The sequence below is a fragment of the Nymphalis io genome, chromosome 17, assembly GCF_905147045.1.
Source record: "Nymphalis io chromosome 17, ilAglIoxx1.1, whole genome shotgun sequence".
Lineage (NCBI taxonomy): Eukaryota > Metazoa > Arthropoda > Insecta > Lepidoptera > Nymphalidae > Nymphalis > Nymphalis io.
Window position 1 is genome coordinate 8,325,600 of NC_065904.1, and position 26,144 is coordinate 8,351,743.

The window sequence follows — 26,144 nt, forward strand, 5'->3', positions numbered from 1 at the left end:
TACCGACCGCATTGTATTCGATCGAGTTAACTTTTTACTTTCACGAAACGTACGCTGAATCGATAGACGGCCGTCGTGGTTGCAGCTTTACAATTATTGTGCCGCCTGTAGCGCGAATTTAGGGCAATGAGAGGCGGTGGCGGTGGCGGCGAACCCGGGCAGTTCGCCTCGCGCCGCACGCCGGCCGCCCGTGTGTTCGAGTCGTAGGCCGCCGTAGCGCCCTACTCCGCGCGCCTCTCGTCTCGCGTCTCGCGCCATCGCGCCGCCTGCCATGCGCGCCTCGCTCCCCCTCACCTACTGATACAGCATACCACACTGTTGCGCGGGCTCACCGCCACATCGATTCCACCACATGACTCTAGTGCCGAACCCCGTGAAGTGATAATGAGCGTGCGAAATGAGGACTCCAGTGCCTGTCCTGACCTACTTCAATATTACAAATCGATCTCAACATTTGACGTAATGCCGATACATTAAACCGGTGTTTTTAATGACCGAGCGCAACTAAGGTATGTTGAACTTTCAAAACTTTTTTTTCTTATTAGCTAAGTAATACTTATACTTGATAAGTGGATTAAGAGACCGTCTATGTTATTTAAAAATAAAAGTTTTCGATACCGTCCCACCGAAACTACTTTTTTTCTTTACTAAAAAAAAGTCACTATTTTTCTTATATGGTAAGTGGTGGGGTAGTTATTTAATTAAAATTTGTGTTTTGTTGTTTAAGAAATGGATATAATTTATAATTGAAATATAATAAAAATCCCAATAAATATATGTATATATATTCCACAAAGATGTTTATGTCGAATGAAATATTTAACTGCTACTCCATTTTTTTCAAAACTATACTAAAATCATGTAATTAAAATTATATTATAAAGAAAACAAGTAATTGAAAGTTTATTATTAAAAAGCGAAACGTGTCAAAACTTAATCAATATTATTTAAATTCTCATACCTCTCAGATAAGGAAGCGAATAATGATATTTGTATACATTTATCATATATGCATACATGTAATATATATACTAAAATGTATACTTTCAATTTATTTCTGTCGTCGCGCCGCCGGTAGGTGAAACCAATACAACTGTGAGATTACAACTGGAAATATAATATTCCAACGTTTATTACAAAAGGAAAACGGAACACTTTTTCTGTGCAAAGTTTTATATTTATTTGTATAAAGAACAGAATGACTTTTACATAAACGAGTATTTGAGTACTCTCTTCGATAGTTATTCTACCGCCAACAATACTCTGTAATTCTTTGTTCCGTTTGGAATGGTAATCGAACCGGTGTAATTATAATCACAAGGAACATAGTAAGAAAAACGGTTACAAAAGCGGCTTATATATTTAGCAGTGTCGATATTTGTAAGCGAAGGTAACCACTTACCATCACATGGCCATGTTGATAGAAAAGGATAGAATCCATATTACTATATGGTGTTATTTCATGTTTAAGTAAATAGTAAAAAGACATTTAAAATGCTTGTAATTAAAAAAAAACGATTCAATTCGGTAATTTTTATTCTAAGTATCTAAAATCTTATTTTATCAAATCTTATCTTGTTTTTCTTTGATTAAAATAATACTACTAATATAACGTTTCTTTATTCTAATAAAATTATTTTATTAAGGACTTTAAAGAAAACTGGTATTAATTTTGTTATGTACTTCAAATAATATTCGATTCCATTAAATCTAAAAAACAAAAATCTTTCTACGTAAGTTATTAATAGAAAATATTTTATATTTAAATTACGTGAAAATAAAATACAGAAATATGCAAACATTTTAGTTCCTCGTTAATGTAAACGTTATTTATTTATATATTTTAAAGCACATTCAATTTGACTTTTTAAAACCTGTGTTTTTTAAATTCTTTATTCAAAATTAAAACAAGCAAGATGTCAAGAAACTAAAGATATTTTTATAAATTTTGTGATATTTTTTATCGGATAAATACAATCAGTTATAAAATTGCTATTTAAAATGATGAGGCTAATTTATGTCTCAGTTTGCTTATTTAATTAAAATATCTCTGAATGAAAATCATATTACACGGTTCAATAATTTAATACATTACAAGCTTGTCAAGTATACTTCAATTATTTATCTGAATGTGACGGAAATTATCAAATGCTTAAAATAATTTAAAATAATTAATATTTAAAATTATGTGCGGAATTTCTTCTACGAATATATTATAGGTACATTGAAAAGTATTCAAGCCTTTTTGTTTTCATTGCGTTAATTATTTATAATAACAAAAAATTTCAATAAATACCATAAAAAATAACTTTAAACTGACTATTAGTTAGTTAACTTAGTTAACTGACTATTCAATCGCACTTATAGGAGCTATCTTAATTAAAATATATTTTGAATAAGATTACATTGAAATGATAATATGAACGTTGTTTATAACAGAAATTGTATATTAAGCACATAAGTATAGCACAATATTTGTATTTAATTACTACAATATTTGTTATTATCCTTCAATTAGTATAAATTCAAATATAAACGAACGCGGTGATGAGTTTTTCAATAGATAATTATTAAATCTTATTTTTTTTTAGATAATATAAAAATAACGACTTTAGAAAATATGAGTTGCTTGAACTTTATGTAAATTTTGGCAAATTTATGTATTTTATTTATAAGTCAGGTACGGAAATACAAAAGCGGCTAAGCTTTCAAATTTCCAACTATTCGATTATAAAGTTATAAAAATATGATATGAAGTATCGCGGTGTGCGGTTTAACAATAATATATAATTTATTTCGATATAATTAAGAAAAATAAATCGATCTATTCGTTATAATTCCTACAAAGTCTTCTTTGTGCAGTTATGCCACTGGCTGTATGAATGATGATGGCAGGGTAGTACTGTGTTTCGGTGTGAGTGAGTCAGTGTTATTAGGCAAAAGCATGTAAAACCTTAGATACCACGGTTGACGGCCATATAATGCGTATAGAGTATACTTCTTGCAGTGCCGGTATAAGGTCACAAATTATCACGTCCTCAGGTTTAAATTCGCATTAAATAAGAAAAAAAAAATTGAAGTTTTTTTTGCTAAGAATATTTGGTAAAATACGCAGCAGGGCCGTAATGGGATCGTTTTCGTCCCGTTTATTATTATTTTTCGGGGATAAAAGGCAAACAAGTAGTTTGAAAAGGTCGCTTCTGTTATAGACATCGCTCAGAAAGATCGTATCATCCTTAAGCTTTGTGATTTTCTACTGGTCATTCACCCTTGAGAACAACTTTATAAAATGTTATTCAATGGAAACTAAATAAATAAAAACGCCTAAAAATTGTTACTTTTACGTAATGCTTTATTCCAGTTATAGCTATTTATATAGTGTACTTATATTATAGGTTTCGTTTCCTTAACTTTAAGTTTTTGTAAAATTATTGCAAAGCTTAAAGTTATATCTTGCATGTTATAAGGTTCAACACTGTAGCGTGCTTCTATTAATTATAATATTCAATTAATTTCAACATTAGTTTGAATATAGAATTAGAACTCGGCTTATTATAATATAAGGTTTTATACGGCAGTAATTCGACATTTATAAAAAGGAAAATTATTTTTTGATAAATTCAAAAACTGAAACAGGTACAAAAAAAGGTACTTTTATAAACATTTTCTCAATCTGCGAATTCAAATAATTAAGCTTGTGTCACCTGACATTTTTATTTGAGTTGCTTGCAAGTCAAATCTGCCATTGATTTAAAATGACATCACACATCGGATCTCGTAAGACGATGCTAATGATGCTTCACTTGTCAATAAACGATATATAGCTTTGGAGCTACACGGAAACAGATGGAAATGCTAACAAATACATTAGCAACCTCCCATCTCACTTCGGGGATGACTCTTAGTATAATTATTATAAGACGCACCGTGATTATCGATAGATCATGGAAATGAAATTTTGAGTGTTAAATATATTTGTTTAATTTCCACATCTATTGGCACTACAAGTATTAATTTATCTCATTTTATTCATATAGCTTTTTATTCATCAAAATGCACGGTATGTCGCAAACTCGGTTCAAAATATTAATACAAGCTGTATAATTTAAATAAATAATAGTTAAAATACACTTATATTATTTGTATTTACTGTTAGTATTTACATAAATTTCAATAATTATTATCAACATTAATTTCCACAATACCTAAATTATTTATACTTTCAACGATTTCATTATATTAACATATCGGTGACGCAAGGCCACGAGTCCCCTACGATAAACCAACGCAACGCGCTTAAAGAAGTTTTCACTTCAAAAAGATGAGGGGGGCAATATTCAACAGCACGTGAATCTTAACCGAAAGTTTTCATGTTCTTAATTAATTAGAAGAAAGAAAAAATACAAAAAGTCTGCATGAGTTCGATGAACATCTTTGACTTGGGAATCCTTCATTCTAAAACCATCTCCTCAAATGCAGAGAAGGCCATAGATCAGCAGTGGAATATTTACAGACTGTTACGTTTAAGTATATAAATTAAGATATAATCACATGTCTGATAGTGGCTTAATTCCTCATTAGATGTTAATCCGATAAAATAATTAGTTCCGATCATCATAATTCATCATATTTTAAATTAAATCACGATTCGATTGTTCTGATTTTAAATCGAGTAATATTAATAAATATCGTTTTAAACGAATTAAAAATGAATAAAGCTGATAATTTATTTGGATTCGAGTTTATGTTCCGCCTTGTAAAATACTCGTATTGTTTTATTTAACTATTGCGTTGATTAAAATATACCGTTTATATATGATATTCGGGACTTAACCGCAGTGATACCGATATTTTTATTATTATTTTCATTGGGTGCTAGCTCGTGACCATGACAGATGAACTGTCGGGTAGTGTCGGGAATCATCGGGTGAAATAGTAAAAAATATAAATATGCGATCGCTGTAAAAGTTTTAACGTTTTTTTTTTTATTTGTGAGTAGCACCTGTGTAAGAAATTTAGAGTTAGTCTTATTATCTCGGAATGGACATGTGATGTGGGATATTGGTAGAAATGTTATTTTGATTGGTTATTATATAATGCAAGACTTAGACCGGAAAATATCACTAGCAATACATGTCATAAAACAAAGTCCTGCCGCGTCTGTCTGTCTGGATGCGATAAGCTCTAAAGCCACCCAACGGATGTTCATACAGTTTTCACTATTAGACGGAGTAATTCGATTAAAGTATTGTATAATTGGCTAAAATGTGACGACGATCGTGGAAGGTACCGTATATAAACACGCCGACCGGAGGCTTTATTGACGTGGGACGTGTGATAACAATGATGATCGTCTTTATCGATGAAATATATTATTTAATATTGTGTACATATTTTCTAATATATTTTAAAATATTACATATGTTGGCTTTATCTCAATATAATCAATCTGCCTTATTATGCATCTTCAATAGATGACATTTATTATCTGTATAATAATTCACTATAATTTAATTGACTTTAGATGTAATCTTTTATTTAGAATATCTATTGACTATCGTTTCATAACCTGCAACAATATATATTAACATGAGAAAATACGGAAAACTTGAAATTTACAGCGTCAAAACTAATACAGTAGGGATTTAAAGTTATGCGAATTATTTACTTGTTCATGAACGAATTTTCTGCGAATGTTTAACTTTATTACAGTTGTTTTATTAGTTATTTTGAATAAAGTCAAGGTTGGTTAAATGTATTTGTCTTGTTGTATTATTTCAGATTAGTAAACAATTTAGGCAAAATACGCGCTTGATTTATGAGCCGTAAGATGTATTTTTACATCTGTACGAAAGCAATATCGGTTTAATTTATTTCGGCTGGAACAGTCGCGAGATAAAGTCTTATAAAATTTCATTGGTTGTTGTTTTATGCATTATAGTATTACTGTTTTCGCTCATAGCTTATATAATTATGGTGTTTGTAAGTATAAATATGTTGATATCGATAATTTTAAATAACAAATCCATTTTGTGAAATATGTAATCGGCGCTCACGATTTATTCTACTGGTTTCTTCTTTCGCTTAACGCCGGTTCTATTCAGGTCTGAAGTGTTTCTTTCCGAATCGGTGGTAGATTTTTGACAATCAATAAGAAAATGTAATGCTTCTATGTCGAATAAAGATTATAAATGTGACTTTTATTTGACTATTTATTGTTCCTCTTTATACAAAGTTATATTAAAAAAAAAATACGCAAGCCCAACTTACCATTGGTATTACATATTTGAAAATACAAGTGGGTTTTCTCTAAAGCGTATGACTATTACGATATGATAATACACAAATGATATGACAATACACAAATCAGAATAATATTGAGCGGTAGTTATATAGTAACTTTGTGATTTACTCAAGTTTGCACTTTCAACACATTTAAATAAAGATTAATAGCGGTTATACTGGAAATATTACGATGGTTTTACTACGAACTTTTAACATAAAAATATGAAAAATGCGATATCGTTTAAAATCAGTTTATATATTTTATGAAACTATTTTAAAATATACAATAAGATGAATGGCCTAATGTTTGATATTTCTTAGGGTTAAACAAACTGCCTTTATTATGAGATCTTTTCCTTTAAGTGCCAAGGAGATTTTTCAAATATTGCATACGAGTTCAATTATTTTGAATTATGTTTATGATTTATTGTCTGTTACAATTGATGATATTAATTATGCCAAAAATAAAAAAAAAATATACATATTACGTCGAGCAAAGCTTAGTAATAGTTTATATATACAGTTGTAGTCAAACTTATAACTATAAATAACGACAATTTTCATATATTGCGTTAATTTATGCGGATTCATGTTCACTATAAATTCTTGCATCTACTCGTGTATAACTATTTGTACTCGTATAATTGTACTAGTCTATGTTCTCTTTTTGAATTCCGTAACTTTATTAACACACATATTTGTAATATGGTGCTTGTAGCGTACTATTTAATTGAAATAAAACTGTATTAAAATGGATTTATGTTTCGGTTGTACACGTTCATTGCTTATGATTTATGGATGACCTTGACAACAAACCTTGTTACCAACCCCATCATACGCATTACAGTTTTAATGTTGGTAATAACCTATATGTTGGTAATAACCTGTGTACATATTCAATATACATTTACGACCAATTACAACGTAAAAAAGTATAAATTGAGTTCGAATAAAGACAATTTAGACTTCGACTTATCGTCTGAAATTACAGTATTTTCCTTTAAAAGTTTCCTTAAATATTTATATTTATTATATATATTATATAAAAAATCATTAATAAATAACAATAACATTTTATTTAATGTATGATGACTAAGTGGTATATGCAGATTTATTTATTAATTTTTATGGAAACAAACAGTACGTAGTAAATTTCATAAATATTAAATATTAACAAACCATTACCAATAAAGGTTTCCAATTATTGAGATTGAGATGGCAATAATTAGATGATAAAACAATGCAGTGATGGTATTCGTTGTTTTCCATAGGAGTATGTTATTAAAATTTAATTCTAATTTGTCTACACTATAATCTATTTATAAAGATTATAAGATAAACTACTAATTTACTTCTTTTCTTCTCGAATCAATAGCCCAAAGCGGAAGTATTTTAACATTTAATTCAATCTTGCAAAATGACGCTTCAAAGGTGCTTTTAAGAGCCTACTCGAATATAAGTATATATATTTTTTTAAACGCGTTAAATCTTCCCGGCGGCAGTCTTGGGTACTTTGTTCATTTCGCCGCAGGTTCCACCTCTTTTTTATTCATTCTTTGAAGCATCTTATAATATTAGGAATTCATGATACAGGAACGCATGATAATGTGTTATTCATTTAAATAAAGATTACTACTGTGGTGACAATATGAATGAAATAAATTATCGTTTATTATCCCAGTTTTATTGTATTTTTTTAAATAAATTTCGTATGAATCATAACATGTATCATATGTTATAGTGTACTATCGTTTATCATTGAAGAATTTGGACCGTTTATTTCGTCACCGACTACTATGATATTTAAAAATATAAGCGATATGTGTATATTAGAACGGATGGTAGAAATCCTGTTAATCCTGTTAATCGGAGTAGTTAACCACTTTTTTTTTGCATCAAGTATATATGACCATGAAATTAGTCTGCTAACAAAAACGTCACCATATGCTTACTATATAACAACTCATACTTTTAGAGATAGTAAATAAATTGTTAAATTTTAAAAACCTATTAGTAGTAAGTATTTTTTTCTTGTACTGTAATATAATTTAAAATAACAGCCTGTTAATGTCCCACTGCTGGGCTAAGGTCTCCTCTCCATTTTGAGAAGGTTTGGAGCTTATTCCACCACGCTGCTTCAGTGCGGGTTGGTAGACTACACATGTGGCAGAATTTCAATGAAATTAGATACATGCAGGTTTCCTCACGATGTTTTCCTTCACCGTCAAGCACGAGATGAATTATAAACACAAATTAAGCACATGAATATTCAGTGGTGCTTGTCCGGGCTTGAAACCACGATCATCGGTTAAGATTCACGCGTTCTAACCACTAGGCCATCTCGGCTATATTGTAAATAATATAATTAAATAATTTGTAAATAATATAATTTAATTATATTCAATATACATACTTTTAGTTAATATTAATAAGCTCGTGTCTATATTTTTATATATTATTAAATATTATTATCGTAGTATTATAAGTACAAATATATAGTAGAGCCATTCTGTAAGTAACCGGTTCTTAAAATCCAGGAGAATAAATTCATAGATTGTTAAAGACGACTAAATATTTTGTTCAATAATATTAATGGCAATACTAAGGCAATATTATAATTAGCAAAATCATTTTCCTCGAATTTTGCAATAACAATATTAATTAACAATACTTGTAAAGTGGCGAACTTTCATCAATAGATTAGCAGTGTGTCGACTAAAATAGACATTTGTGAACTCGCTATAAGAGATTATATAACTTAAAAATAGGAATAAAAATAGAGACTCCGCGGTATTCGAGGTGAACGAAAACGAGGATATGACTTCTAATCCATCTTCATCAGCGCAAGCATGTTAGTTCTATTACAGATATGCAAACTTATATAAGTTATTAAGATTATTATTAAATAGCAATGGACATAAAAGTTAGGGAAATAAATGAATATATTTAAAAAAAGTGTATACGTCAAAATACGTCGATTCTCTATTGTTTTTCCATGTGTTCATAAAATGTTTATGGTTTATAAAATATGTAATTGTCGCGCTAGCCGTCTACAATTATGTGTCCAACGAATGTCGATTTTATAAAAGGTCAAAGTTCAGGACGTTAGTAACTCGGTATTCATCGATTTCTATTTTATAAAACGTTTTTATTAGATATAAGCGGAACACAATGTTCATATATTCAATACCAGAATGAATATTCAATACCATATATCGAATATAAATAGACTATGTTATTTATAAATAATTCAAAATTATAAGTAGCGAGTAATATTTTTTTTAACAAATAAGTATTTAGTAAACGAGTTATGTTATAACTATATTCGGAGGTAGATTACGTAAATATTAATAATATTAAGACATAGTGTTTTAGATGTTGCTGGATTGTCAGAAAGCCGTGATATTATAATTTCCAAGTGACTTTACATGCACGGAGTTTTATATTTATTCAAGCTATCATAACCTTAAAAGTATTGTTAGCTAGATAGTTGGCAGATGGTGGTGGGTAGAGCGTATTGTACTTCTTGCAGTGTCAATAGGCGAAGGTGACCTTACTAAGTTATCATGTGGTGGTTCCATTTTTTTCATGTGACTCCCTTAAATGAAATTAAATAATCACAACACTCAGATATTACTTGCACGTTTTCATTATCTAAAGTAAGTATCTTATACTGATATTCTCGTAATCCATGCGGAGTTTCGAATTAATGCCAGGCTTACCGTATGCGTAATTCCATGTCTCGAGAGTTTATTGGTCACGTATGTCGAATCAAGCTAATTGAAGTTTTATTGAAATTTTACTATAAGATTGGTTTACTTTTTATAACGATATGTATTATTTTAACAATTATAAAACCCGATTATTATTTTTTAATTAAAATTATGCTTAGGATTAGTTTTATTAAAATATAATTTAATTATATATTTCATTAATGATTTACATTCAATGTTTTGACGTGGATAAAATCTCTCTTGTAAAATATTTTCTGCTGTTAAAATTAAAATAAAAGTTTCGTACGTGATAATTTACTTTTTTAATCAGTTATTTATTATTTTTTGAATACAAAGCTCACCGCAAATGTTATATGTACCGTGTAAATAGTTATTAACCTGGTTGCGCAGTGTTTTGTGGGGGTTCATATATTATTTACACCCAAACTTCTTGATTTCTCGCGTAAGACGCTATTCGTGTAGAGTATTTTTCAAGTTGTTTAAATATGTACAAATGGTTCGCTCGTCCCTCGATGGAACTCGGAAGGTCGTTTTCGTTTTAGATTTAGATTTAGGTGGCTTAAGATTTTTTTCAGTTCAACATCGCCTTTGTTATTTAGTTCAAGCAATCCGTTCCATTCGATTGCTCGCTGATAACTGATGGGTAACGCGGTGATCTTCTTCCATTGTTGACAATAGTATACTATTGGTTCATTTTTACATTCCATTTTTTTATTAACGTCGTTTTTACAAATAATTAAATTACAATAAACGGCCTTACTTATAAAAGTTGCTAAGTGGCTGTTTTGTTAAACACAGATTTCGGTCTCTCTATCATTATTAATTTGATATTCGAAAGAAGACAGCATTGTTTAACTAATCACAGCTTACGTTTATAAACAAGGCCGAAAAAGAATACCAGTACCCACATCATCTGAATAATAAAATATTGTGAAACTTAACTAAGTAGTAAATGATACATAGCTGTTTTTAGTTTGTCACTCTAAGTAATGTAATTACAAGGTTTAAGCTAACATTTTTGTGGCATGATTTATTGAAGCGTTATTTGCGTGTTTATGGACGAAAACGACAAATTTTGTTTTAGAATTTCATTATATAATTTTGGCACGCATCTCTGGTATTTTGTTGTTTATCAAAGCAAAGGAAAAGTAAAGAATAGCTATAAATGAACCGGGAAATGTAAGACTGTGATAATATTTATCTTGTTTTTGTCACGATGTTTTTCATCGGCGTCAAGTGAAAGGCCGAATGACAGGGATGATGTATATACGGAGATGTTACCAGTACAAATATAATGATTTGCAAATAAATTATTTTTGATGTACAAAATTATTATTAATATATAATTTATTTATATGATGCCAAAATATAAACATGCAGGCAAGTTAAACTACTAAATACATTCAAATTAATAGAAAGAGTGGATATATATGAAGATATGTTAGTTTAAAAAAAAGGGTATTTGGAAAATGTTGTGTTTTTTATTGGTTTTAATAATGTATCGCTCTTATGAGGATTTTTTTGATTATATAATAATTATTTATATAGTGACAGCCCTTAAATACACCTCCGTTAACGTTTGAAAAGGTAGGTATAATAATTTGCTTTTTGATGTAGTGGCTATCTTATACAGTTATAGATTTCAAGATCTTGGGTTCGATGGCTTTTAAAAATTTAAAGGTTTTCTTTTAAATATTTTTTATTCGAAATCTGACATTGTCAAATGGCAGGCAAAGCATTTAAGGCTAGTCGTTATGCACCTGTTCTCTCTTCGTTCGGTTTGGGCTGCCATCTTACGGGTCTGCGAGAGAGAGCGAGAGAGAGAAAGAGAGTATAGATGCACAGATAAATATGTCTGCGCACACATTTTTGCACTTTAACATCTTATGAGTATATTCAACATGGGGTCAGTATTATTATACTTCTGAATGATAAGTATTTTTTTAATTTCTAATAATATTTTATGTATAATGTGTGTATGTATTATGTACCATTAATCATTTATAAATCAAGTATTAGGTGTATAATTATATGTATAATTCAAAAAGAACAATTATATCCTCAAAGCTAGGTACTTAATTATACCTTTGAGTGTATTCATTTAAATACATAGCTTTACTGTCTAAGCTCATTAAATCCCTTCGAATGAGGGTCGCCAGTAATTGGAAGATGTTGATAATTAAACGAGATAAATTTAATCGAAGATTTCATGTAATGTTTTAATAGCTCTGTATGTTATTACTATATGTATATATATTACGAAATAAAATATTCTAGACTAAAATATTTATTCAAAAACAACTTTAATCTAAAATTTGTCGTCTTTTATTAAACAGAAAACAATACTTTAGGTACCCACTCATCACATATTTTAACCCAAAACAACAATGCTTAGTATTGTTGTGATCCTGATTGAAAGGGTAGTGAGCCAGGGAAACTACAGGCACAAGTGAATTAATAACTTAGTTCTCAAGGTTGATGGCTCATAGACGATCTAAGGGATGGTTCATATTCCTTCCAGTACCAATGTCTATGGGTGGCGGTGATCGCTTACCGTCTGGACCCATTTGCTAGTCTGCCAACCTAAAAGCAATTATTAGTTTTTTCAATATATTTTGAGCCTTTCTCGTACAAATTATATTTGCATTCATTAGGGGGCTACCTACACGTTAGTTTCTATTAAGGTTTAACAATAGACATTATTTGAGTGTCATAGACATAAATATTGTATACAAAAAAAAGGTATATATGCATTATTTTCAACGCGTATACCAATCGCTTTTTCATCTTTAAGATATATTTTTTAAATTACTAGAATTATACTATTCAATTAAAAAAATATTAAATTGCCCTTTTTTTAAGAGTATTTATTTATTCATAATATTGGTTCATTATCAGAATTTGAGTTTCTAAATAATAACAATAATGGTAATTTTTGTTGTAAAATTTCATACAAGAACAAAACTAAGCGCAGTTAATTCCTATTGTAGCAAAAGAACGTCTTGAAGTAAAGTAGTAACTTTTCAGTGCTAGAAGCAAGACGTCTAACTTCATAATTGATTTAAGGTCTTTCCAATAAACAACAATTCTGACTAGCTCCTTTATTCTTTCATTGTTATTACTCAGCGGTGGTCTTTTCGTGTCGGCTACATCGCTAGCTTCTTGTTTGCACAAAACGTTCTTTATAAGTTTTATTTACAGGATAAATTTCAGTTTTATGTTTTTCCTATAACAAATATTGCGAGAGGACGCGTAATAAATATTTCTTCTCTTCCCTATTTCTAAGGGTTATGTATCGTTTTATGTAAACGGGAACTTTGAATATTGGCGGTTCGTTTATTGCTTGTCTATTAATCATACCTTAATGTTCTACTACATGTAGCACTATAAAAAATACTTAAATATTGTTTATCTCTATTTATAAGTACTTTTTGAATCGTCAACACAACATTGATTTAAAACCACCATCGATTTGGAATGTAGATTGAACGGAGAAAAACTAACAAAAGTAGTATTTACTCTTTTTTTCAAAATAAATACATAATCAACTAATATATATGTATAATACTTATATACTTGAAGTTGTTTCGTCTGAAAAACGAAGATTAAAATTTTTTGAAATATCATACGACTAATATTCTTGTAAGTCACACACTTAACCTGCCCATCATGCAAAAAGTTAGAATTTAATAAAAGTCGGCATAGTGTATTTAAAATAATATACATATTTGCTTAATTAATTTATTTTCTCCTTTAACCTATATAAGTATTGTTATGTATATATTATTTTATCTCGCAATCGTACCTAAAAGCATATCCCTCTTCTTAAATATAGCGGTTTTTCTTGTTCTTTAAAGATTCTGTTTTTATATTTGTTTAATTATTAAATTTTGCATAGGAAATGTGACAAAAGTTACATATAGAAACGTTGCACTTAAATCTTAATTAAAACTCAATTTATGTCTAAATGTTTACTTCAAAATTTATTTTCAAAAAATAAAAATGGTAGCTTTATTTAAATACCTTATTTACATTTACATACTTAAACGAATATTTTTTACAATAATAGATTGTATAGTCACCAGGACCAAAAATGTGATGCAAACTTCAGCTGAATTGTTTGAGTGGAAGAACAAGTTAAATAAAATTTTGTAGTTGAGTGAAATGTGAACACATTTGATCCGTCTTTTTAAATTAATTTATAATGTATTTTTATTTAAATTGTAAGGATTTTTTAAATGAATAAATTTGGGGAAGATGTTAAAGTCTCTGAGACTCTTTATTCTTTTTTAAATATATTAGTTTAATTTAAGTATTAATAACTTATGATATAATATAGCGATAAGGATGTATAAGGAGAAAAGTGGTTGTTAAGGAAAATAACTAAATAAATATTATGCAATTTCTATACCTAAAATGTATATTTCAAAAGATGTAGCAAAAATACATTTTCACTAACAACAAGCAAGCCTTTTCATTTAATAAAGGCTTAACCGAAGGAAATCAACATTAACTTAACGAGCGTATCTATTAAGATGTTAATTTGAAACTTGTCACGGTGGAATAAAGAAAAGGTCGGTAACATTTGTCTGTTGACTGTTAACGAACACAAAAAGCGGAAATTACTAATAGAGTCACCCTCGAAGTTTCAGTCGTATTTGTAATTAAGTTTTTGTCGAAACAGTAAAGTGAACACACTCAACTTCGAACAATCAAATGTGCGGAACGAAATAATATTTTGTTTCTGAAAGCACTCGTACATAATTGTGTACAGATTTGATTGTTGTTTATAAATGTTGATCGTTTTTTATACTGTTGCCAAAACAGTTCCCAATTTTCATTAAAATATAAATTTTGAAGTTTAAATTAAAGACATATACATTTTTATATGTGTACTATATATATCCGACCCGGCTGCGCATGGATAAAATAAAGGGTCAACGCAAAACTATATCGTGATACATATAACTCTAATGGCTTACACACGGCTCACATTAGTAAAGCTCCCAGTCGGCATGATTTCTTTCGACATCTTCATATTTCCACAAAACTTTACTAAATTACACACTCAAATCTTTCTCATGTATCACCATCTAATCGTGAAAATCCGTTCCGTAGTGCATTTCAACGCATTTACAGGGACGCGGCGGGGGACTTGTTTTATAAGATGAAGTTAAGTTTATAATAGGACTATATGATATGATGATGATCATATGATTGAAAGTCTGAATAATTGAAATATTTATTAAAAATAATAATAAGTAGAATGCCTAAAATCAGAACAAATGTTGAACCGATTGCCAAATATGTACTTCAAAATAAATCCTCAATATCTCTACAGTAAAAAGCTATATGTTCTAATCTGACTTGTATTAGAAGTATAGACAAGATAACCAATTAGATCAGAAATGAGAGTGACAGTTTAAAATCACTAAAAATTACCCGTACCGTAGCGCAATCAACGCATTGGAGACATTCTTTATAAAAACATTATTAATATATTTAGAGGAACTCCTTTATTATATTGTCAATAACGTTTCATAAAGATACTTCGGAGAAAACGATACGATAGTCTTTAGTATTGATTTTCTCGATAATGCAATAGCAATATGCATACTCTAACAACAGAATCTGTCTAGTCACGTACAAAAAGAATATAAACCGAACAATGTCACATTGTATGAACAACGGATATTATGTACTCGGCAACTGTTCCCACTTCAACGTTGAAGCACCTGTTGAACTCTACATGATTTTTATAATGCAGACAGGGCTTACCAAAGCGGAATCTCTAAGATTTTAGTACATAAAAATACATGGACCATTTGATCATAAATTCTAAGCATCTTTTAAATTTTTCTATTAAAATGTATTGATTTTGCTATGGTCCTTGATATGGCAACAATGTTATAATATATGGAAAGGTTACCTAATTTGATGTGTATGAATGTTGGTGATATCTTTTTGAGATTGATGGACTTTGACAGGGTTTGACCAATCAGCATTAAAGTTGGCATGAAAGTTGGCTTTGTAACAGTACAGTACAGTGACAGTAACAGCCTGTTAATGTCCCACTGCTGGACTAAAGCCTCTTCTCCCTTTTGAGGAGAAGGTTTGGAACTTATTTCACCACGCTTGTCAAATGCAGGTTGGTAGAATACACATGTGGCAGAATTTTAATGAAATCAGACACAATGTTTTCCTTCACCGTCAAGCAAGAGATGATGATAAACACAAATTAATTATTGTAATATACATGTATTTTTACAAATAACTACTGATGTCATAGTTCATATAACAAACAAGTGCCTTTAATGACCAGGAAATTTATGTAATTACATATAAAGTAAGTAAGAAATAGTTCGCGGCTATTCTGCTGCTACGCCAAAGTTCAATGGTGGTCTATCATCACCAAAAATCAACACTTTGTATTGCTAAGTTCCAGGTCATAGCTTAAACTATATAGACGGTTTGGTATAGATAGACGTTCAGTACGGTACTGTAGATTAATATAGAACTATAGACTAACGTAAACAATACACAAGGGGTATAAAGTTTTTTTTCGGAAGAAAAAAAAAGATTAACAGTTGTTTTAGCGGAAACCATCACCATAGATAATATTTGTCTTGAGGTTTTACCGATTTTCTTGTCTATCTTTCGAAAATAAATACTAAAAACATTTTTATAAGGTATTCGCAAACTTTAATCTACAAAGAATCTCCAATGCAAGATTTCAATATCTCCCGACAGAGTTAGATTTCCCCACAGTGTTTTCCTTCACGAGATGAATATTGAACTTAAGTTTGGATTTTACAAAACGTTTGAACAAGTAGACTTTGATTAAGATTCACACGTTCAGTCATATGCTGTTGCTTCAAGAAATAGGTTTAAATAATGAATTAAAAATTTAATGGTCCTTAGCATTGTTAGTCGCAGCTTCCAAGTAAAAGTATTTTCTCATCGCTCAATAGAGGCTAACAGGTTTTCAAGTTATATAAGTGTGTCAAATTCAAGCATAATGGCAGTTACATTTATCCAGTTATGTTTCTATCTCATTCATTAATATAATACTTTAAAACAACGAAACAGACACACATATACGTGAAAACAAAAAAAGTCATACACAAAAGATGGAATTTTTAAAACATTCTTTCGACCTATATGCGAAATAATTTTACATTTTATGAATAAAATGAAAAATCATTTTTATGGAAGGTATAATTTTGATGTTCTATTGTGTTTTATGTTTTAATTTATTTGATGAACCCAAATATAAACTCCATATTTGTCAAATGTTTTGATTTTCCATAACTTTATTTATTTATTTATGTGTCGAATGATAAATAAATAAATGCCATTAAATCACCACTCGATATCATGTTAAATGATCAGTATGTAATTTAGACAAGAATAAATACATTATTGTGGTTCAAATAAAATAATAATTAAATTGGAATTAATGATGATTTTTGTCCATGCCTTTTAGTAATTATCATTTCTATAACATATAACAGACAGGTTATTTGAATGTAATATATTTTTATTGTATTAAGTAGGCGGTGTGGCAAGTGGGATACCTGATGTTGAGTGGTCACCACTGCTAATAGACTCTGGCAATTCAAGAAATATTAACCATCCATTACATCGTCAATGCGCCACCAAGCTTGGGATACTTCCCAAGATGTTATGTCCCCGTAGTTTCACTGGCTCATTCAAACTTCCCATTCCATTAATAGAGTATACACTCTATTCCTTCGTTTAACACTTTGAACCCGTAGGCCCTTCGTTTTCTGTGTAACGTAAATAGCGCAATATATTTTATCTGTCTGCTTAACTCTAGTGCAACGCATTTCAAACTCATTACTTTAAGGGGTAGAAATAAAAGAGTCATTGATTATACTTAATAAATTGGTTAATTTGATTTGTTTTTATTTAATCTTTTTATGAAAAAAATAACTGACTGACATATCAACGCACAGCGCAAGTTACTCCATGAAAATTAGCACAAAAGGAACTATTTTTGAAAATTTATATGTAAGTAAATTTGTATGATAATGCTTCATTTTTGAAGAAAGAGCTATGGAAATTGGTATTTAGCAATCTGAATTATGACGCGAGTGAAGCCGCGGCTACAGTGCTAGTTATTAATGCAATACAAGTATGAGTTATGTTTTTAATAACTTCAATTTCATATTATAATAAATAATTTCATCGATATCATATAAGATTTTATCGCTTATCATCTTAGATGACGTTAGATAAAAGAGTAATTCTCTTTTTATGTGTACCACAGTCGTTTAGAATCGATAGCCCGGGTAATTACAGAGGAGAATTATAAACTTTTCCGTTAATTCGGTAATATTATTCGTTTAGAAACGTCCCTTTCGATTAAGGAGTTATTATTTTCGAATCGAATTAATTTAACTCATATTTTAAGAAGTTGGTATATATATTAATGCTATATAGGCATAGTGAGTAGGATACATGGATTTTTATCGATGGCTATAATTTCAAACTTGGCTAAGCAATACTAAGTTTTCATGAGCTTAATTTTTTTTAATAATTTACCTCATATGGGTGAATGAAAACAGTATGGAAACAGAAATGAGATCAACTAGCATTGGAGTAGCGTGGTGGAATAAGTTCTAACCTTCTCCACAAAAATATTTATTACTTTTGTATAAATACGTTATTTTAAAAAAAATCATCAAAGTATTATGATTAGAAAACGTCATTTCTTAGGTAGCATTATGTAAATTAAAGTCGGTGAGCAGAAATTCTATGCGATATAACATAGTGCACTGCGATCATAACTTCGAGTTCAAGAAACTCATGCAGCGATCGTCGCAAGTGTCTGATCGTACAAGTGAAAATTTCATATTTATTTTAAAATCAGACGCCATTTTCTCAATATATTCCAGAAATATAGCACTTTTATTTTCTTTAATTTACATTTTCTATATATAGTTGATACAAGAACACGAAAGTCACGCTTGTTACGTCTAAATTTAAAGCGGGTAAAACTACGATACGCGACTATATTATTATAATAAATACTGCAACCTTCTCCGAAACGCGCTTTCATTTACTGGTATAAGTATGTAATTTTATATATATATTGTTTTTTTCATTAAGCATTACATTAATGAATTATTGCATAATTTATTAGAATATATTTCGAGTGAGCACGATTCGAAAAAGAAATGCTTAGAATAGTTGTCAAATGTGTCTTCACTTGCTAACTATGAAGATAAGCTTGAATACTTCATTTTCATTTTATTAGTGTTTCACGAATCTTCATACATATATGCTATATTACTTAATTTGTTTTTATAAAAATAGCTATAACATATTTCATATCAAATAGCTGTCTTGCTTTTACTATATTTTATTTAATTAAATGTATACCTAGTCGGGTATGTAGTTTCCATAAGATAAAATGAACTAAACTAAATAAATTACCTTACCTAACAAGTTTAAATATATATATTATATAACGTATTGTTTTATATAGATAGTATTACGTAAATATGTGTGACAGATTAAAAAAGTATTAAAATTACCTTTCATAATATGTCTATACAGAACAAGACGCATTTCTTAAACCTGTTAGTATGTGAGTATTTAACGGCCTCGGAGCTGATGGTTTAAGTCCTCGCTCAGAAATTATTGGGTTCCGTCAAGAAATTCTCAGTATTAGACCGGAGTTAGTAAGTTATCAGTATGTACAATCCCGTGCCTCGCAAGTCAAGTAAGGCCTTTGGTCCTGCGCTTTAACTATCTCCGGTCGTGTCGGATTACAGTTCTATCGGATTATGAGGGTGAAGGAATTGAGTTTATAAATATGTTTGTGGACACATTTGTATACTATAATATTTTTGCCTGGCATGACGTCTGTAGCCAACGGTCAAAATACCATTATCTAGTCTTACAACGGTAGTCTATTAGTCTATTTATTATTATCAAAACATTTTCTTTTTCGTGACGTGTCATTTTTATTACATGTATAAATGTTGGCGTAATTGTCCGTAAATCATAATTTCTTAAAACCAACAGAATCATCTATAAAAAACAATATTAACTGTTTTAGTAGAAATTTTAATGCTCTACGTTTTACTTATGTAAATCTATTTCCAATACTACGAGATGTCTAAAGTATCATTACGACATAATATAACAAAAAGTAATTGCTTTATTAAAATAAAATAAATCAACGTATAATTTAATGATATATATGTAGATTAGTTTAGATATGAAGAAGGCAGCGAAGGTCATTGATACTTTAAAAGACGTCGGTGTTATCGTGTGAATAAATGTCTCCAAAACACCCACATCTTAGTTATTCAACACTAAAGAGTATAATGATGACTTCCATTTGGAAATACCCTCTAACGATATCCCATTGTTTATACATTGCTAATGGATTTGAGTTCATCGACTGGAAACGGGTCGACAAGTCAGACCCTCCTTTTGTTTCATTCTTTAGCGACCTTTTAATGATGTCTTGATTAAATAATTTCATTATAATGCATATATTCGGGTAAAAAAAAATCTTAAGACAAATTTAGTTAACATTTACTTATACGATTAATCTCTTTCTCATGTCATTATGATTTGACATTCAAAAAAAGAAGACGCATTACTTAACTAATTCGGAGGGAATTAGTTAAGTAATGTTAAATAATTATTTTTTTATTTATTTTTTATTTAATCGTCAAATACTAAGCTTACCTTACTTGTTTAATTGAATTGCTAAAAACATTATATTGCATACAGTATAACTTTTGGCGTTAACATCTATTTAAAAAATGTAACCGTAGGTTTTTTTATTATATAAGTATAATTAAACATTGGTTGGTTGAAGGCAACTATGTGGATCAAGAACTTTTATTAATGTAAAGCTCTACAAAGTGATCTTTGTAGAGCTTTGTTATATGTACATTAACATTTTGATGGGTGTATTAAAAGGGTATTAAGTGGTTTCCCTTTGCAACGTTAAGCCACTTAACATTGATGTCATATTAATTGAATTGTATTTTTTGTTTTCTATTATAATATGAGACTTTTTATTCAAAAACATTTCATTAATTATTTGAAATATTTAAGAAATAATTTGTTATTATTTAAATATTTCAAACTTTTTGTAATCACGATCACAAAAAGGGGAGTTCCTTTTTATGATTTTCTCCTACGAACTGTTGACTAGAACCACGCGCGACACCATTGAATTTTTTTAAAATCTGTTATCATTTTAAGTAGTAATATATTTCAGTTATACGTATAGCTATATAAATTTCCATCCTTACAATACATAAACTAAACTTAAATTGCAACCAAATAATACTTAGGCCTTGTTTTGAGCAGACCTTTCGTGTATATTACTTTATGCGTTCTAAGATTCTAGGAAAGTTACGTAGTGCTGTAAGCTCGTGGTCCTAAAAACCTTTTCGTGCTTCGATATACATTTTATTAAATTGAACTTACATGAACGTAAGTTTCCACCAACCCGCACTGGAGCAGCGTGGTGGAATAAGCTCCAAACCTTCTCCTCAAAAAAAAAAAAGAGGAGAGGAGGCCTTTAGCTCAGCAGTGGGACATTCACAGGCTGTTACGGAACGTAAGTATATATATATTTTTCTTATAAGGAATTTGTATGTGTGTCGTGTTCGATTTTGCTTGTGTACAAGTAATAAAAAAACACAAATAATTTCCAACGCATAATTTATGTAATGATATTACGTCATTTACATTTTTATACATAAGTATACATATAATAGTATATAATATATCAGTAATTTTATATTCAAACTAAAGAGCCTTACTTAACAGAAAAACAAAGAAAAATATATATATTATAATTTTTTAATATTGGATGTATCTTTTAAAATAAATTTATCTATTTAGTGTATTGTAGAAATTCACTATATAATAATAAATCTAGTTAAGGCTTCTAACTCTGGATTCATTATAATAGTTGTTAAGTCTAACTTAGATTTAAATAAAGATTGATTAAAATTAAGAATTGTTCAGTTATATAGATTTCTTAGTTGTCTTTTTGTTATCGAAGCACCTTAATCATTCGTATGACCACTAACTGTCAGCTGACTTCCTACTAATTTTCCAAACTCTGATATTTTTGATTGCGTAATCTAATAATTTCAAACGTTTTTATATTTATTTTGAAGTTAGTTTAAATGTATCTGACGTTTTAATTTCGTCGTATGAACGGAGATGACTACTCTATTTTTATCGTATTAAAATACCTACTAAATATATATAGTAATTATGTATAGTATATAAATATACATCATAAGTTTTTTTACATAAATATATTTTTTAAATAGTGTTGGCCCTTGAAATTATTTCGACTGTGATTGGCGGTTGAAATATCAGCGTTAATTAAATTAAAAAATGTGATAAGTTTGTATTTTTATGTTTTTATAATATATAGATATTACTAGAACAGATTAGAATTAAACTTAGAATTCCATCAGCGCTCCAAGTTGGAGCCTCCGACCGTGTGTTTTACACGGTTATTCCAGAAACATCTCACAAAGCATTTTTCATTGTGAAGTAAATTCGAGAAGACTTTTGTTATAATGTAAGGAATTTTATACACGACATCGTTCTCATGTTTAAAATTATAATACAGGAAAAGGATACTTTGACTCGTAGAAATAGCATATAATGGGAACGAAGATAAGATTTTACAATTTAGTTTTGTTATTTATTATAATATTCATCCTCCACGATATTTATTATAACATAGGATTCGTGTGTGTGAGATGTTTATCACAAAAACGAGAGAATCTCTGACTTATTTTGAGGACGGCCATAGACGGTGAGGGTATAAATTCCAGTTCCACCCGAAGACTAGAGTCTCTTTCGAAGAATTCTCTTTAAAAAAAATTGTGACTAGCTTAGAAGTAGAAAACATCGGAATGTTAAAAAATTAACAGTGTTATAACTCCGTGCGTACTGGCGTCAACCTAATTGGGTGGGAATGCCGTCACATCGGGTTATAAGAGTAAGGGAATAGAAAGTGCGACTGTGTCTACGCGCACTTGTGTACTACAATATCTCCTGTAAAGTTGATAAATCAATCAAGAGGACCTCATCACAAACAATAGGCATAGCTCAACCTAGTTTAGTTATTCTACTGTTCAATCACAAATATTTATATCGCTATGTTACAATTTCATAAATGAGTGAGCCAGTATAATTACAAGCACAAGGGACATGTTCGTTTTATTGGTTGTTGACATTGATGGTGGAAAAAAATAATTCATATGCCGTATTATTTTTATTAAAATAATATTTTATTTTAAATCGTGTTCTTTTGAGTTATATGACGGTTAGTATTAAATTATTCTGCCACCAATTCATAAAAAATCATAGATACACTCCCTAAAATAACTTTAAAACTCGTCATTAGAAATAAATATTTCGAAGGTGATAAAACAAAATACTGTAGTCACAAGCAAATAGAACACGCAATTGCGCCACGTGGTTGATTACAATCCTTGACCCACAAAGCTATCTTTGTTCTGCGCCATGAAAATAACGTACAATTGCTTTTGCATATAGAAAGTTAACCATAGATAATACGTAATTTTTTCATATTAATACACGACTTTTCTATAATATATATTATTATTTATATTATTATATTATTCGTATTCGTTATTCCTATTTAATTTACTTAAAGAATCCTTAAAATGTCGAAATTGTCTTTCCATCGCGTAGCGAAGATAGATTTAATATCTTTATTTAAAAGTGGAATACTTAATAATAATAATAGCCGAGATGGCCCAGTGGTAAGAACGCGTGAATCTTAACTGATGATCGTGGGCTTAAATCCGGGCACCACTGAAGTTTTTCATGTGCTTAATTTGTGATTATAATTACATATAATTCAGGAAAACATCGTGAGGAAACCTGCGTGTGTCTAATTTCACTTAAATTCTTCCATATATGTATTCCACCAAACCGCATTCAAGCAGCGTGGTGGAATAAGCTCCAAGCCTTCTCCTCAAAAAAGGGAAAGGGGGCCCAGCAGTGGGACATTTACAGACTGTTACCGTATAATCATAATAATAAAATATAATATATATCGGCCGGGGATTTATGCCTAGCCAAAAATTTTACTGGTGGAAGTAGGGCTTTGTGCAAGCTCGTCTGGGTAGGTACCACCCACTCACCAGATATTCTACCACAAAACAGCAGTACTTGGTATTGTTGTGTTCCAGTTTGAAGGGTGAGTGAGCTAGTGTAATTACAGGCACAAGAGACATAACATCCCAAGTTAGTTCCCAAGGTTGATGGCGTATTCGCGAATTAAGCGATGGTTAACATTTCTTAAAATACCAATGTCTATGGGCGTGGTGACCACTTAGCATCAGGTGGCCCAAATGCTCGTCCACCTATAATATATTTAAGAAAAAAAATTCTCTAACCTCTTCGGAATGACGGGCTTCAAATGGCCCTTAATGGTCTCTAGGGGCCTTGGATATCTAAGTCTGGGCCAGATATATATATTATTAATGTTGTGGTCTTGTTACGTTCGCTACTAATTCAAGTTTATTGTTGAAGAAATATAATAATAATAACTATATATCTTTATTTTATTTTTGACGGACCGGTTGGCGTGGTTGGTAAATACTTGCCTTTCACACCGAAGGTTATGGGTTCGATTCGCACCAAGGACAGACATGTCTGTTTGTTCTAAGTCTGGGTGAAATTATCTATATAAATATGTATTCACAAAAGAAAAGTAGTATATGTAGTATATCAGTGTCTGGTTTCCATAGTACAAGCTCTGCTTAGTTTGGGATCAGATAGCCGTGTGTGAATAATGTCCCAGGATACTATTGTTATTATTATTTCACAAACTTAAAAAATTAATATAAATATCATTATAACAGCTGGTGTTATAATTAAAAAACAATTCAGAAACGTAAAATACAATATGTAACGAATTAAAACATTCATTTCAGCACAAATTTTCGATTAGCTTCATTTATTTACTAAAGTATTATAAGGAATGTCGGTATTTATGTGTAATTAATACAAAGTATAATGAAAAGAATTCAATTAATTAGTTCTACATTTATATTACTCTGTTCTGTTTGAGTTGTAATACAAAGTGTTCAAAGTAATACGAAGTCATTAAAGTATTTTTTAATAAAATTGTTGACTATAATAAGAGATATATAATAAGAGATGAGAAATGTTACCTAAGCTGGGTCTCCACGAAATGCAAATTGGCGCTTTTATCATATGAACCTATGTTTATGACAAGCTACTATAGTTATCTTGTTTTACGATTTTCAGAAGAAATTTCGAAACGCACCTTAATAAAAAAATATTTACATGAATACGTCGAATAAAAGTATTGGAATTTTGGCTCAAGTAAAACCTTTGATATTTTTAAGTTAAAATTACATTAGGCATTGTGTGGAAAAATGGGGCGTGTGCATCTTACACATTACAGGGGTATTACCCCTAAGATGATTTTCCTTGGGTAGTAGGTACAAAAATTATACAATTATTGAAAATTGTAAATAATTCTCATCACTCAAAAGACCGTTTTGCTTCTTTTATTTTAAACAAAAAAATAATAATAATATCACTGCAGAAATTTGCAAAAATCGATTTGAATAAAAATAATTTAAGTTTGATGCGTGCTTTTTTCGAATTGTCCGGATGTTGGGAGCCCACTCAGAATACGCTCAGAGTACGAAATACGTCCTAAGGGCGTCTCCTGTGAGGCCGAACCTCGGCTTAGGACTCCGTCGATATCAGGAAGGACGACTCTATGTGTAATCTTATTATCGAGGGCAATAAGGTCTTTTGAATGCCTACGGATTGAAAAAAGAGACCTGGTTTCCCTTCAAAACATATAATTCTTTCGCTTTCTACTATTGATGCGTGCCTAGCGATATTTTTTAAATATTATTTTTTTCCGAATTCAATATAAAACTTATATAGTTATTAAATCAACAAATATATATATATATAATATTTATATTTATCATAATATGACCAAGCTAAGTTACAAGTAAAAAGCAGAGATGGAAGTGAAATATAACCGAAGATCATGAGTTCAAACCCAGGCAAGCACCA

At 30.0% G+C, this 26,144-nt stretch overlaps 1 protein-coding gene across 1 annotated transcript in view; it reads left to right on the forward strand.

The window, feature by feature from the left end:
- The first annotated feature begins 247 nt into the window (after nucleotides 1–247).
- LOC126774808 (sodium channel protein 60E-like) overlaps nucleotides 248–26,144 on the forward strand; it is a 181,036-nt gene continuing 155,139 nt past the window's right edge. The window contains exon 1 of the mRNA XM_050496419.1: nucleotides 248–509. The gene's annotated coding sequence lies outside the window, so the exon portion shown is untranslated. The remainder of the gene's footprint in view (nucleotides 510–26,144) is intronic.